The 11,665-nt window shown below is 40.1% G+C and overlaps 1 long non-coding RNA gene across 1 annotated transcript; it reads left to right on the forward strand.

Annotated features, from left to right (window-relative positions):
* Nucleotides 1-606: 606 nt before the first annotated feature.
* LOC116786416 lies at nucleotides 607-10,079 on the forward strand. The gene is made up of 4 exons (XR_004356919.1): nucleotides 607-2,453; nucleotides 2,841-3,121; nucleotides 5,383-5,607; nucleotides 6,776-10,079. It is a non-coding gene; the product is annotated as an uncharacterized LOC116786416 (long non-coding RNA).
* The last annotated feature ends 1,586 nt before the right edge of the window (nucleotides 10,080-11,665 follow it).

Below are 11,665 nucleotides of genomic sequence, written 5' to 3' on the forward strand. Positions count from 1 at the left end.
TACATGTCATCACTAAGTCAAGGTTCTCAACAAATCAAGAGGTGGGATGGGAAAACTATTTGATGTCACATGGGTGAATATTGGTGCAGATCCCATCATCTCAAGAGTTGGAATGCTTTGAAAGTACCAAGATTTTTAATGGTGCTAGAAAACTCATTTAGCATTTGTTTTCACTAGGAATTGGGTAAGAAAGTCAGCTTTATTCTCTACTAACAAAGCTGTTCAATGAGTGATAATAGGACTGCTTCTCTGTATTTTGAAATCCTGGGTTAAGACAAGAGAAGTAGTGCTTTTGCATCTGAGGAATATATGTGTGTGTTTGTAATGTCCTTCAGAGATATTTGCCTTGTGCTCCGTTATGGAGTGTTAGTACAAGTGATGTGCTTCCACACAGTACACAGAAAGCACCAAGAATGAGTCTCCATGGATCTGCTGTTGTTGCACCTTGATGACAAGTTAAAGGCAAATGATTTTTTTTTTAATTTCATAAGTGAAGATAAGCATTGTTTAGTCTTGGGAGCCAGGAGATTTGAAAGGAGGTTGTAGTGAGGTGGGAGTCAGTCTCTTCTCCCAGGTAACAAGTGACAGGATGAGAGGAAATGGCCTCAGGTTGAGCCAGGGGAGGTTTAGATTCAGTATTAGGAAAAATTTCTTCACTGAAAGGGTTGTCAAGCATTGGAACAGGCTGGCCAAGGAAATGGTGGAATTACCGTCCCTGGAAGCGTTCAGAAAACATGTGAGTGTGGAACTTGTGAAAATACTTTAGTGGTAACACGGCAGTTGGTAGGATTGAGGTTGGACTTGATAATCCTAGAAGTCTTTTCCAACCTAAAGGATTCTGTGAATGTACTGGCTTCAATTCTACCACTTTAGTGGCCTTGGGCAAATGAGTTAGTTACTGTGATTCCACTCATTAAACGGTTTTATTGAGGATTTGCTGAATTATGACCATGTTTCTTAATGCCTAAATTAAATAAGTAGTGATGTGAAGCCTGAGGTACAACCTGTTGGAAGCCTTAATGTTCTACACTGATATTTGTGTGGTTCAGATCCTTTCAGTCCAGAAAAAATACGTTCAAAGCTAGCTCCAAGCAGAGGAGACAGCTATAAATAATACATCATGACTAAGTAGATTAGAGTTCTTCATAGGAGTTGGAAGAGGGAGTAATTCCAACGTCGAGAGTGGCCTACTTTGATAGCTGTAGTGTAGCTTATCCCCCTATTCCTTACTCAACATGTATGAAAGATGGATATCTAAGTTCTGGAGGTGACTGGTGGCACATCTACTTTATGCCTGTCTGCTGATACCAGTGCTGCTGAATCTGAGGGTGTGGCACTGTCAGGAATTTCCTTAATGAAAGAGGGCATAATTGCACAAAATGTGTGTGTTTTGAGCAGTGTTGATTTTGGATGATCTAAGACAACTCTGAAACAGGGCTGTCTTATCTCTACTTGGCATTCACTATTGCTGCTTCTGGAAGTAATGTACTGAGAGTTCAAAAGTCTTCAGCACATTTTTTTTTGGTGTGGCATCATTGGTACTTAAAACTGTGAAGCTGAGGTTCAGCATGCTGGCGACACAGATCTCACCATAGCCTGAGAAGAAGATTGATGTGTTAAAAATTAATTCACATAGTGACTGCTGAGTGTGTGGGCGTTTGGTGTGCTTGCTGCTGTTCAAAAACGCTTTGCAAGTTGCCTTCTGTTTCAGAGAAAGATTAGTTTACCTTTGCTTTAGTATAGATTCTGTTGTATCATAATAGAGAAATTGATGGTTCCTGGAATAAATGTTTACACTTAATAGTCAAAATTTCACACATTTTCCAGTACAAATGAAGGTGTGCAACTTGCAGTTGCAGAAGCTGTTCTAAAAGAAGAAAAAATCTCTGCTTACTCTGTTGTAACATACATCTCAGCAGGATTAGGTGTGTAGTATCTTTGTTGTCTTTGGCTCTTTCTCTCTAAACCTCCAGGAAATCTGAAGACTGAAACCTTTGATAGGGGAATTCTGTGAACTAAAGTCACCGAAGTGTTGATTTGTGATGTCTTTTCCTCTTCCTGTCCATCAGAACGGACTTTCAAAAAAATTCCAGTTTTTTTAAGTGCCTTCCTAATGGCCAACAACTTGTCTATCTGCTGTTACCCTATTCATTATTAACTGAAAATGTTAAATAATCATAAAAATGCTGTATTTTATACTGCTGCTACAAACAGGTGATGTAAGTGAACTGATGCTGAAAGGAAGATGTTTTTCTCTTCTGTTTTCCCACTGAATGAAGAAGTAACAATTCAACCCTTTGGGCCTCGTTTCTGTTCTTCACAGGTCTGGGTATTCAGTTTCAGCTTTGCTGATGCTTTTAGCTGTGCAGTTGGGCCTCTCCCAGCTCGGTGCTTAAGAGATATGAAAGAAACCTATTGATGCATTCTGGATCTACTGTTGAAAAACATGCCAGGTAAGGCTGTGTTTTTCTCTGACTACTTTTGGGTTTTTACTGGTTTGCTTATAGACATGATAGGTACAAATGAGATTTTAAAGTGGATGGTGTCCAATTCCTATCTCCATGAAAGACCAAAAGGGAAGAATGTATGTATTTGATTGTGCCTTCTCTGATAAGTTTTTATCTAAGATTTTTTAAAACTTTCTACTAGTTTGAATGTCTCATTTTAGAATGGCTTGAAGTGTGTTTTTACACTTCAGTCCCAGGTCCATAACCTCTAACATTCTCTTTCACCAGAAATACATAGTTTTATTGCGTCATTTGTGGCTCCTCAGGCAGAGTTGCAAGGAGAGTAGAGGATGTGTAGTCTGGATATGTGTTTAACCTAAATTTTCCTTCCAGGATGTCTGTATTTCAGAAGTACAGTAGTCCACAGATCTGCTATAGGTGCAAAGTGTCAAGAGGAATCTACTGGACAGTTCTTTTCTAGAAATTGCCCAAAGAAGAACCTATGCCAGTAACGAGCATTCAGGAATTCCGTGTCAACTCTTAACCTGCATTTTCTTCACCATGTTTTTGTGGAAGCTGTACAGAAAAGTAAAATGAACGTCTCTTTGACAATGGTGTAATACTCATAAGCTGACAATTTCAGATTCATCAACTGGCAAGGAACATGTGACAAGGTAATGTTTTTGCTGTAAATAATACTTAATGTCCAGCTTGCCATCGATGAAGAGAGAAGGCAGCAGGCGGGCGCCGTGAAGAGAGACACGTAGTGTTAAGTGGAAGAATAAATAAAAATCTGTCTACTCATGCACTCACAAATGATTGTCACTCATATTGCATAAAGTAGTGCGCATTCCACGTGAAGTATGTCATTCAACCAGCCTACACAAGTTTGATTTTTCTGAGGGCAAGATGTCTGGACTTGTTTTCCAATCCTGGTTTCCCTTAAACAGCCTGTTGACACAAATCAAGTTGTTACTACAGTGGTTTGTGCTGGTTTAGGGGGAGGAGGGGAGTTGCATGCAAGAAACATGTTGTGTGAGGTTGTTTTGCTTGTGATTGAAATAAAAGATTTGAATCCAGGGGTTTGGAGTAGAAAAGCTGCAGTGCAGAATTCATCAGATCAATTAAGTGTTGCTTCAACAGACTTCATGCTTCAATCCCCTCATCTGTGTCAGCTCATGGGAGAGTGGTTCTATATCAACTGGAAATATATAGTCAGCGAAGCCCTCTTCTTCCAAAAGGGGAAAAAAACCAGGAATCAAGTCACTTGAAGTCAGATAGTTGACCATACATACCTTGTCTAATACAGTCTGTCTTCAAGACCTTGTATAAGTTTTTGTCCAACTTTTGCTTTACCACTGAGTGAATTCTACAGTATTGCTAAGGGCAGTTAAATTGAGGTTTTTCGATTTTTTTTTTTTATTATTTTTTTTATTTTATTTTTTTTTTTTTTTGGTCTGGTTTGTTTCCTATTAATTTAGGTTAAATTAGATGTAACCAGTTTGCAAGAGAAGTCCTCTTGGGACTATCTTAACAGAATGACAGGGAAAGACAAGTTTTAAGTAACATTACATCAGACTCTTCACTTACGGATGTTGTTTATATCAGGCTGTGAGCTCTTTGCTCTAGTGAGTGAAGTCTCCAGGCAACAATACTGTTGCCTTTATCCTTTCATGCAAGGTCACTTCTGAGATTTCTTAATTGGGTGTACTCTTACTATCTGTAACAGTCTGCAGGTAAAGTCTTTGTCTTCTAGTCAGCAAGTAAAAAAACTTTGCCATTTGAAGAGAGTAATGAAAGTGCCGTTTGCTGCCATTTATCCTATGGGGGCTTCTACTTATTCCTCTCTGTGCCATCAGTCTGTCTTGAAAGCTTTGAAAGGTGATGTCTCTTTCCTTCTTAGACTCGGAGTGCATGTTTGAAAAGTCCATTTGAAGAATTAATGAACCTTTTCAGTAATGTAGCTGTGGTGCATGTCACTTGCCCAAGCCATTTTGGTCTAAAGTGAAATTGGTTCATTGATTCATTCTCCCCAGCTGCCTCTGAGCCTTTTTTGTCATTTACATTGGTCATATTTAATATTTCACCAGGTGGGGAAGCTTTCAAAGGCGGTCTTGCAGAAAATCCGGTCCTTTCTGTATCATGAGTTATGCTCCATGAGTCAAGAGGCATGAAATTGTGTATTGACTGTTTGGAGTTTCTTTTATTAAAATAATATAATAGTAAAAAATTCTGAGTCTGCCTGCAGTATTCAGGTGTAGCTCTGGGAGGAGCTGGTTTAATACCCGTGAGGATAAACTGAAGGCATAAGAAGAGAATGGTAAGGTAAAAGGCTTAAGTCTGCTACATGATGCTCCTTATTCCTATTGAGAGCTTTTGTTTAACATGTAGCAAGGTAGTTCATTAACAGCCAGTCAGAGAAAGTTGTAAGTACATCACTCAGCTTCTCTGTACTGTGGTGTGCTGCTTTTTTTAAATGGTATGAAAGCGTAATTGGTGGTTGAGCACTGGTGAAGCAGTTATGTAAATGCATATGTAAAGTCATAAGGGGTTTCAGATGTTTGTTAAATTTGCTGCTGAACTACAGCTGGGGACATAATGCTAGATAGTGAGGTAAGTGGAAACGTAAGAATTAAGCAGGTCAGTGTAGTGATTATGCAGTGTGAGAAAGAATCATCTTGCCACATCAGGACTGATACTCTCTTGCAAGATACTTCTTCATTTAAGGTCATTCAGAGACTACCAATTGTGATCATTATTGTAATGGCTTTTCTGAAATCCATTTTTAGCCCATCTTAACAGTTGGTCAGTCCAGACTGGCCACAGCTGAGTTACTGGAGAGAGTTGGCATGTTCTCATGTAGTCTGAACTTTGTGTCTTGTTTGTGTCAGTGTTAACCAGTATAGCCTGACTGGTTTTCTCTTTCTTCATGCAGATGCCTTTTTGGATGCTAATCTACACTTGTGCAACAGGATTGTCATCTCTACGTGCCTTGGAACATCTTAGGCGTAGGAGTCAGGGGCTTGAATGGATTAGGCACTGGCAGAGACGTAGATTTTGGCAGTGCCTTGAACTAGGACGTGATAATCTGCATGATGCATGCGAGTAGAATAAACATGGAAGAGAAGTCTTAAAATGTTGAAGGCACTTCCATAGAAAGGTATGTTTCTCCTTGGGTTGGAATCCTTTAAATGATGTGGTGTAGGACAGGTAAGGTCTGGCACAACCTGCTGCCAGTTCCCTTTTCTCTTCCAGCAGTGTATGGGCATGATGTGGTCTGATGTTGTGAGCCAAGCATTTATTAAAAACAGCTGGAACCCAAACACAGTTGCAGATCGAAGTCTCCATGCTGGCTGGCTGACTTTGTTTATTGCACAGTTTCTTTAAATAAAAAAATAAACCCAATGCCTCTTATATATTTACACTGGGAGATTATCGTCTATACTTTGGATTTGGTTTTGATGTCAATTGACACTTCATGTTTAGCTGTTGGCAGCTTAAGCAATCTTGAATGTTCTTGCTGTAGTACAGAATCACCCAAACAAAAGTCGCCCAATGAGGAAACAGCACAGCTGGTTGAGAAATTGTGGAAGTGATAGTGTTTTGAAATGACTGGGAGGAAAAAAAAAAACACCACCACAAACCTATTTCTTTTTGGGTATAGCCTGGAAGGCATTCTGTGTATTAGATTGCAGGAGATAATGGAGCATAAGTATGAAAAACAAGCATACTACTTTATTTACATGTGTAAATATGAATGCCCTGTTTTAATGTATAATGATCTAAAATGGTATTGGTCTTAAAGGTAATGTTTTAACTATGTAAGGCTTAAACGTTGCAAGGAGATGACCTACTTCCTCTTTAATATTTTTTTTGTGTGTTGTGGTAACATTTCATAGGTTTAAATGTTACAAGATATGCAATTTCACAGCCATGCCGAGCAATGTTGGGCTCTGCACATCTTCAGGTGTTGTATCTTGTATGATAGCTGAAATTAGGTAGTTGAGGGTATGAAGAAGGAGAAAAAATAGCTATTTTGAATTAGTTTAAAAAAAAAGATCTCTTTTTCTTCATCCTAGGGTCTTCAGCAATTCCTTTTTCCATTTCCACTTGATTTGTAAAGCATGTAAAAAAGATTGTTATAAATTTTAATACAAGGTTTTGTGTCTTTGACTCTTTGGAAATGTGTTACTTTCTTTTAATTACTTTTAATTCTGATTTAATTACTTTCTTAAATGGTTTTTGCCTTAACCAGCTGACAGTATTTCTGGTTTATTGTTCATGCAACTCAGTAGCTCATCACTGCACTGAGAATTGGTCTTTTCTAGGAGAATTATTGATGAGTATCTGAACAGTGGTAAAGATGTTTCCAAGATGACACTGGTGTCCCACATTGGTGTACAACTGGAATAGATGAGGCAAGAAAGACGTGGGACATCTACAGCTTGACTCCATTTTACAGAAGCATCAGCACAGAGATAAAGCAGCTTTGCCCCAGAGCTACAGTGCAAGTCTGAAATGGAGCTGGAAACTGAACCGTGACATCCAGAGACCTAAGTCTGTGGCTGAACTACAAGCCTGTCTTATGTCATGAGGATTTAGACAAGAACTGTCACTGGATAAAGAAGAGGAGAAGCACTGTGAAGCATTACACTCTTGCTTTGTGGTGATTTTTGCACTAAAAGTTCTCTTCCTTGTCTGTTTACCCACAACACCTCCCAGACCATCACATCGATCCTTCTTGCTCCTACAGACCTTGTGGCTGAGGTTCCCAGATAGTACCTGAGGAGCAGTTGGGTTGTATAAGCGGTGATGTCCTGAGGCTTTTTGAGAGCAGAACTTCCAAATTAATACTTTGGGGCTTAATTTGTTCAGTAAAACTGTTTCATGCATTCCTCATGCTGTAGCATTTCTTACCATGTGTGGACAATTGTATCACTGAGAACAGAACTCCTGCTTGTTCTCTAAACAGCATTGGATGAGAGAAAGAGGAGAGATCTGGTCTTTTTTTCTTAGTTCATTCATTGCTGCCACAGTAACAGCATGTCCTGTGCTGGAAGAGGCAGTCACTGGAATGGATAGGAGCTGGTGATACTTCTTTTGGTAAATTCTCATAAATCAGGAAGTGTGTACCTCACAGTTGTGGCCAAACTGCAGTCCAGACCTTTAGTGTTCGGTTTTCTGTGGACTGATCTCACTTCTTGCTCCTGGCTTTAGTAAATCAGTCTTTTGTCTTATCATATCAGGGTATCAGGTTAATCTTGTTGCTGTTTTCCATCACACGACCACATTTCCTGGTGGAAATAGGAATCATGAAGTGACCCTAAAACCAAGTATCACTTTTGTACTTCTAAAAGACGACAGTTGATATTAAATACTTCTTTTATACCCCTGAAGGGTGCTTTGTCTTTAGATCATGGAATAGGCCTATGGGGAGAATTTTCATGTGAAAGATGTCATGCAGAAATTTAGCAGAAACTAATAAGTGAGGTGTTGGGAACATTAAATGGTGTAGGTTGCATTTTGAAATCAGTATTGCGTGGACTGGCTACTGGTGCAGTACCACCATCTGATGTATGAGGGAGTGAATCATCTGGCTTACATGTTTAGTACTTAAGAAACTAAAGGTAGTTCATGTAGTTCAGCTATGGTGTGAAGTGATCTCCAGCAGTGATCGCCAACTGTGTAGAATGGCAATGGTTTCTGCCCACTAGAAATGAATTTCCAGGAAAGCACATGACTTACTTTGTTCACCTTGCTTTTGCTAATAGAAAGAAACTGAGAGCTTTTATCAGCGGTAACAGGTTTTGCATTGAGTGAGGATCCTTGTCTCATAGCAGATGTACTTATTTGCATAGGAGTGAGATAGTTTCCAGTGGGTTCAGCTAATTCAGCTACTATGTGCCATTTCCTGATGAGGAGTGTAGAGGGAGCTGAAATGATCTGCTGTGCAAACACAGAGAACAGGTATATGCAATGAGCTTGGCCAAGTATGTTTAAGCATCTTGAGCTGGTGGGGTAACTTTATTCTGATAGAATGAAAAGTTGCCCTCTTAAAGCTCTTTAATGAGAATTCACTATAAAATTTGACACTTAGTCTTAAAAAAAAAACGTTTTCCAGTGTCATGGTTTTCAGGTGAGAAAATAATCTTTCCTTTAACCAACAGGACAGGATAGTGGATGCTAGATTTCTGTAAGGAGTGTGGGATGCTTTTAGATCACTTAAGAGTTGCCTTTATCTCTGTAGAAGATTATCAGTCATGTCGGTTGCTGTGTTTCAGCCAAAGTGGAGTTTGCCAAAATTGCAAGAGGTGTAACTTTTTTTTAGTGGTGATGAGACCCAAAGTTGAACCTAGGAAATTGAAGTGTCTTTCCAGGGTAATGTTCACCCAGCTGCCTTGGTTTGTCTTTGGTCTGTGTAACCAAGGCAGAAACTTGGTTACATTGGAAACCCGGCTTTTAAAACATAGTAGATCTGAATTTCACTGGTTAGAAACACAAAAATAATATCTGTGGATCTTGTCCTAGCAGACTGTGGAAGTTACGTCCTGTTTTTCCTCTAGGATGAGTTGCTGAAACAGTCCTGCTCCCTTTTATAGTGGCATTCTGCCCATCCCTTGTTAGAGAAGCCACCCAGGGAAGGAAGAGCTCTACCTGTAAGTGAGAGTGGTGTGACAAGTACAGAAGTTTGTGCTTCGTGGCCAATTGAGCTTCCTTTTTATGTTCACTGTCATCTTCCCCTGCTGTTTTCTGTTGCCAACACTAGATGTTTTTTTCATGTTTAGGAATCAGGAATATCTCAAATCTTACCCAAATTTTAAATAATTTCCAGTTCTTTGTCTCCAGTACCCCATGGGTGAGATATCCCTCTGGGCATACCTCAAAGGTCAGATGAGTTTTTTTAAGCAGAACTTGGCAACTGCACTCTCCAGGTGGGAAAAATAAAGTGGACTTTCATGTAACAATAAATGTACATAAGTAATTTGATAGTATTCTTGTCAAAATAAATGGTACAACCAGTGGGGCATCAAGGCGAGTTTCATCTGATTCATTAAGGCAATTAGCCAGAGGTGCTGCTAGCCAGGAACTGATAAGAAAAACAGATTTCGTTCTAAGAGTTTGGCTGAAATTTTAATTGCACTTCTCCCTGTGTTAGTCAAGAAAATTACTTTCAGTTTAGAAATGAATACTGATAACTCTAGAGAGAAGTCCTGATGCAGCATCCTGCCCCCACTGGCGGTGCTTTCAGAAGACACAAGGTGGCAGTCGGGGCAAGTCTGCACCCAGCAGAGGGCTGGCAACCAGTGATCAGGAAACAGGCATTTTGCAGGGGTTTTGGCTTCCCTTTCAAATTTTGAACTTGATTCTGTATGACTCAGTCTAGTTAGACACTTCAAGGAGACAGGCTGAGGCCATGCCTGTTGCAAGATGCCACTACCCTGCCACCCTGCCTGCTGTGCTGATACATCAGCCCAATAACAGACATGAAGTGTGGGCTGTGAATTTCACAGTGATTGTGGTTTCTAGTGAACCCTGAAATCTGGCAAATGTTACAACCTGGGCATTCTTCTAGATGCTCTCTAGCCACGCTCCCTGTGCTGTTTCAAGGGCTGTTGCTCAGCTCTCTGATGTGCTCTCAAAGCTGCTGCACCACCTGGCAATAGATGATCATGGTTCCATTTTATTGGGCTGGAGGGTTAATGACTTTCTCACTTCAATGCCATAAGGCTAGAAAGCCTGCAAGGGAGTTTTAGTTCTGAAGCCTGCATGTGAACATATCTGTATTGCCAGGCTTGAAGAGATTCATAGTCTCTTTACCCACAAGCTGAACCCAGGAAGGCTGCATAGCAGGAATCTAAAACAGAATAATTCAGGTCAGAAGGGACTTAGGAAATTCTCCAGTTCAACCTCCTGCTCTAAGCATGGTCAGCTTTGAGATGAGATCGAGTTACTCCAGTCTTTATTTGGTTTGGCCCTGAAAATCTTCTAGGACAGAGAGTGGAACATCTCTGGGCAATCTGTTTATTGATTTATTGATTGTAATAAATTGGCCTTCTATTTGTTATTATTGTTCATTTACTTTCTAGCATTTAGGCTCATCTTTCATGTCTCTGTTTTTACCGGTAGAGACAGAAAGCTTATGCTCATGGCTTCTAAGCAAGTTCTGGGGAAGGAGTGGGTATAAACCCATGCATTTCAAGAATGCCAAAGTGAAACAGCACTGCCATTGTGAAGCACCTGGTTTACATCAGCCTGGTAGAGATCATGTTCTTGTGGCAGGTTCTTCCACTACATGACAATAATGGTGCCAGCATTGCAACAGTAGTGTTTGTTTGTGATGGAATAGTGTATAAACCTGGCATGCAATGGGATATGTTTGTTAATGCTGTCTCAAGATGGTTTTGTTGATGAGGAGCCTTGTTTCATTTTGGCTGCATCATGGTTGTCTCAGGCCTTTCCCTTTATAACCTACTCAGTCTGTGTAAGTTACATTAAGGAAATAATAAACAAATGCCAGTGGACTTTCCCTATCTGAAATTAGCTATTGACTTTAGACTACCATAAACTAAATCTAAAAAAGCCCCCGCTGCTTTTCCTGGTGGGCTTGCGGAAGCCTCTGAGTGGCTTTTTGTGAGTTAATGTTTGGAGGAGGAGTGGTGGCAGTGGTGTGAATGTTATGTGTTTTGCTGCAGGAGCTGATGATTGCTTGAATGAGTGGACTTCCTGATTCAGAGGTGAAGAATGAATGGTCTCTCCTCATAGTTTCAAATTTATTATAAAAGGTATTTTAGCAGCTCAGTGGTGTCTGCAGCCCCACGCAAGTGCTGCCTAGACAATTGTTTCCACTGCTTGAGAAAAAGTCCATCTGACGCACCAATGGGAAGTTGACACTTTCAGTTCATTAAAGCAAAGCTTCTATGAGTGCATGTACTCAGCTGAGAATGTTTCAGCTTCTAAGAAAGGTCTGAAAAGGCTTGAACTTCAAAAGCTTCAGTTGTCTGAAGGCACAGGCTGTTACAGCTCAGCTCCCTCCTGCTGTAGCACAGGAACTAAGAGTGTAGTTGCTGTTTGATTGTTGCAGCATCCTTGCCTGACTTTGCTTTATTTAAAAATAATAATTAAAACTCTGGCTTTCTGTGTTTGCAAGATAACAGTGAATTTGGAACACGTAAAAGAAGTCACCTGGCTATTGGTTCACTAAAGAGACTTTTAGAGAG

Source organism: Chiroxiphia lanceolata, chromosome 4, assembly GCF_009829145.1.
Source record: "Chiroxiphia lanceolata isolate bChiLan1 chromosome 4, bChiLan1.pri, whole genome shotgun sequence".
In the NCBI taxonomy this organism is placed as follows: domain Eukaryota; kingdom Metazoa; phylum Chordata; class Aves; order Passeriformes; family Pipridae; genus Chiroxiphia; species Chiroxiphia lanceolata.